Source organism: Hipposideros armiger, unplaced genomic scaffold (assembly GCF_001890085.2).
Source record: "Hipposideros armiger isolate ML-2016 unplaced genomic scaffold, ASM189008v1 scaffold_641, whole genome shotgun sequence".
Classification (NCBI taxonomy): Eukaryota; Metazoa; Chordata; class Mammalia; order Chiroptera; family Hipposideridae; genus Hipposideros; species Hipposideros armiger.
Genome location: NW_017731991.1, coordinates 906882 through 911626, shown reverse-complemented (window position 1 = coordinate 911626; position 4745 = coordinate 906882).

The window sequence follows — 4745 nt, the reverse complement described above, 5'->3', positions numbered from 1 at the left end:
GCCTTTGGCTGGCTTCCAGTAGCCACAGGGGTGACTTCCTGGTCACCGTAGCAGTACATGCAGTACATAAAGGGTTACCTTTACTTTTCTATAAGTTGTACCAATTCATCTACTTAACGTTCTTTCCTTTGTACCATTTGTTCAAATAATTTGATACACACCCTCCCCCCCTAAAAAAAGATATAAGAGCGCTGAATGGATAAGAAAACAAACCCTTACATATGCTGCCTACAAGAGATTGAAAGACACACACAGGCAAAAAGTAAAAGGGATTGAAAAAGATATTTCATGAAAATGGAAACAAAATTAAAAAAAGCTGGAGTAGTAATACTTATACCAGACAAAATATACTTTAAAACAAAGGCTGTAACAAGAGACAAAGAAGGACCTAGCAATTCTACTTCTGGGTATTTATCCAAAGAAACCCAAACACTCCTTCGAGGTGACGTGTGCATCCATATGTTCATTGCACAATTGTTTACAATGGCCAAGATATGGAGGCAACCTGGGCATCCATTAATGAATAAATCAATGGATAAAGAGGGTGTGGTACATATATACAATGGAATATTGCTCGCCATGGAAGGGAATGGGTTCTCACCATCTGTGGCTGTATGGATAGACTTGGAGGGTGTAGTGCTGAGTGGAGTGTCAGACAGGGAAAGATAGATGCAATGTGATTTTGGTAATATGTGGAATCTAAAGAACAAAACTAACAAACAGCAACAAACTTATAGATACAGAAAACATTTTGATGGTTGCCAGATCGGAGGGGGATTGGGGGTGAGGGGAAAAGGGGAAGGGATTAAGAAGTACAAATTGGGGATGGCCGAGTGGCACATTGGTTAAGAACTGGCTTGGGATGCCAGAGGACGCCTGTTTGGATCCCACATATGAGGGCCAGTGACACTGCCCTCTCAGCTAAGATGGTGAATGGCAGCTCAACCTGGAGCTGGGCTGCCGTGAGTCACCGGCAACGGCATACGCTGCAGCCCCTGTGGCAGTGGGTTGCCATGGGCTACCGTGTGTAGCCAGCAGCCAGCGTGAATGGCCAGCAGCTGCAGTGAGCGGCCATCCAGAAGCCGGCAACTGATCTGCCTCGCCCGGGAAGAGCGCAATGATGGTGCCAATTTGGGCCAGTCCTCCACAACTAGACTGAAGAACAAAAGGACAGAAACTTGTCTGTTCCCCTTCCCCCAATTCCCCAATAAAATCTTTAAAAATAAATAAGTAAATAAATAAATAAATAAATAAAAAACACCCTGTCCTTTAACAACAACAACAAAAAAAGAAGTACAAATTGGTTGTTACACAGTAATCATGGGGATATGGGTATAGCATAAGGAATATAGTCAATAATACTTTAATAACTACTTTATGATGTCAGATGGGTACTAGATTTGTCAGAATGATAATTGGGAGGGAGTTGGGGGACAGGATGAAAAAAGGTGAAGGGATTAAGAAGTACAAGTTGGTAGTTACAAAATAGTCATAGGATGTAAAGCATAGGGAATATAGTCAATGATAAGGCAATAACCATGTATAGTGCCAGATGGGTACAAACTAGTCAGGGGGATCACTTCGTAAATTATATAAATGTCTAACCATTATGTTGTACATCCGAAATTAATATAAAATAATATTGAATGTCAACTGTAATTCAAAAAATTAAAAAGGAGGGAAAAGGTAAAGGAGAATAAGAGGTTCGAATCTCCAGGTATAAAACAAATGAGTCATAACATACAGAATAGAAAATATAGTCAATAATATTGTGATAGCATGCTACAGTGTCATATGGTTGATGGACTTATGGTGATCACTTCTATAGTTATATAAATGTTAAACTATGGTGCACACCTGAAACTAATATAATATTGTATGTTAACTGTATTTTTAATAAAAATATTTTTAAATGACTAAGAGAAGACATCAAGGGGTCTGGGGATTCTTGCTAAACTGACCTAAGGAAACTTGCTGAAGGTAAACCAAGGAATTAGACATCAAAGGTGGGGGATGAGGAGCTTAATCAGATATCAAGATTGATCAGGTATCAAAGGTATGGGATTCTTGCTAAAGTAGGCTAAGCAGTCTCAGGGAGGACAGGACAGACAGAGAAGACCAAGGTCAAGGCCTATTTGAGAAGAGGCTCAGAATAGCTTGACTAAAATTTGGTCAAAGAGTGAGTCTTTGTCAAGAGAGAAAAAGAATTATTTGACTAAAACAAATACCCAATAATGGACTTCAGTCGAAATGCATGAAATGGTTATTTATGGTTATTGTTACACAGTATCAATGGCTCTTTGAAAGAGTTGAACCTACTTACAATACAAATACATAGTATAGAAGTTTCTCCAATCTTTTAACACCATTTTTTGAATAATTCATAACATATGTAATATTTAAAATTCTTTTGTCATCCAGAAAAAGAAAAATATCTAAACACAGTCATCTAATTTTGTGTTTTATAACAAAATGGAATGTTTTCCTCATTAAATTAGCAGTGCTTTTGGAGTTTTTCGGAGGTGTAGCCATTGTCTCTATACCAAAGACCACACATTGTTATCTTTTTAAATACACACTGGAATTTATTTCAAATGAGATCATTTCTACTTTCTAACCACTTGTTCCATTAAAACCTAGACTAGTGACATAGAAGAATTAGGTTCCCAGTATTAATAGTCTGCATGACATTTTTTCTATCTGACTCATTCAGGAACCAGGTAACTGCTCACAGTCAATTGTTCGTGGGAGTTTTCTGCCGGTCACTGAACCATTCACTAGGTATTGACCCTGTTCTTTACTTCACTCAGTTCCCTTCCCATGTGCCTTATTTATAATCAAGTTGAAGCAGCACAGAGGATGTAGGTTTAATAAGGCTCTCAGTATCTTTGCAGACACAACGTCTTCAAATCTTCTCTGTTAGAAAATGCAAACCGTGGGAACAGTTATGACAACATACTTTACAGAGACAAATCTAGCATGTCACTGGAGGGTTCCACAGTGAAATTCTGTGATAGAACATATATCCTGTTCTTTTTCTGAAATACCTCTGCATTATCTTCCTGAAACTGAGGACTACCAATGGGACCCAGGGCAGATAGATAGTTCATGCCATCCAGTGTAGTCACAGTTGCTAACGACATTAAGCTAACATTGAGCTCTATTTGTGTGCTTAAAGTCAATTAGTTTAATTCATTTCAAAACTAATTCAATTATTTTTAAATTTATGAAGTGAGGATCATTAACATCCCATTGTACTGAGGAACCAAGAGGTCAAGAATTTTGCCCAAGTCCCATAGCAAGTATGGAACAGAACCAAGACTCAAACCCAGGCTTGTCTAATTCCAGACACCAGGTTCTTGAATGTCTATCACAAGGATAAGAGATAAATAATAAAGCTAAATTTTCCTCAGTGACACATTAGAATATGTGTCCATTGATTTACATAAACCCTCGAAAACACATTCATATATTCATCCCAATTGGTCTAAGTACTTCCATTAGTTTATAATACAAAGTCTAAATTTTTTTATTTACACTAAACTCTAAAAACTTAAATTCTTTAAGCTACAATGGTATTTGGGATTTGTTTTTAAAAGTCAGTCATACATTTTGTAACTCTTAGATGTCAGGCAAATGCACTGTCAATTTTGTCTTCCTAGATCGAATCACCTCATTTGCTACATGTCCTTACCCACCACTTCAACATCCCTTTTCTGTGTAATTCCTGGACTTTCCCCAACATCTTTACATATTTTTCTTAAGACGTCTTGACTAGAACCACAAAGAATGTTACAAGCTTATATCTTAAAGGGCTTTGTTGAACTGCAGGGGAACTTTACGTATTTTGTTTTGACTCTGCCTCTTATGATGAATCTTCTTGACCTTTTTAGCAATAGAGACACATATTGGTTTCTTCTTGAAAAATCTCTGTCTCCAGGGTCATAATAAAATGTCTAGAATTGTGGTGTCATGGAAAGAACCCTAGCCTATAGGTGGGCAACTCATGTCCAATTCCCTGCTTTGGCAATTTACAGAAGTGTGATTATGGGGAAACCATTTAAATCTCAACTTCCTCACTCACTAAATGGAAACATTGATAAGCAACTTTATATGGTGGCAAAGAGCAAAGATAATGGAGCCAAACCGCCTGGTTCAGAACCTAGCTTAATTCTCTATGAGTGTTACCTTGGGCAACTTACTTCGCTCTTTTGTGCCTTAGTTTCCTGATTTATAAATGAAAATTATAACAGTAATATCTACATTCAAGCATCAAATGTTTGTTACAAGCATCAGAAGAATGAATAAGTGTAAAGCACTTCAAACCTAAAACATTGTCTGGGATGATCTGTGTTAGTTATTGTTATGTCACAAGGGTATTGTGAGGATTCCGTGTGAAAACAGGAATGTGTGGTGCCCAAGCTGTCAGCCAGCCCCTGGACACTATTTCCTTCATGCATTCACCTACACTGAACACTTATTCCATGCAAGGCAACATGTGAGGCCCAGGCATACAGAGCAGTGAAAAGATCAAGAAGTCACCTGCCCTCACTAATCACATTCTCATGAGAAAACAAAACAATGAACCAGTAAATAAATATACTACAATATAATTGCAAGCATTTAATGGACACCTGCTGTGTCCTGGCCATCTTCCAGGTAGGCAAGGGAGATAGATACACACCTAAAAGACAAGTTACTGCTCTCAGGGAGCTCCCAATCGAGGAGAGCAAAGAACGGGCTCT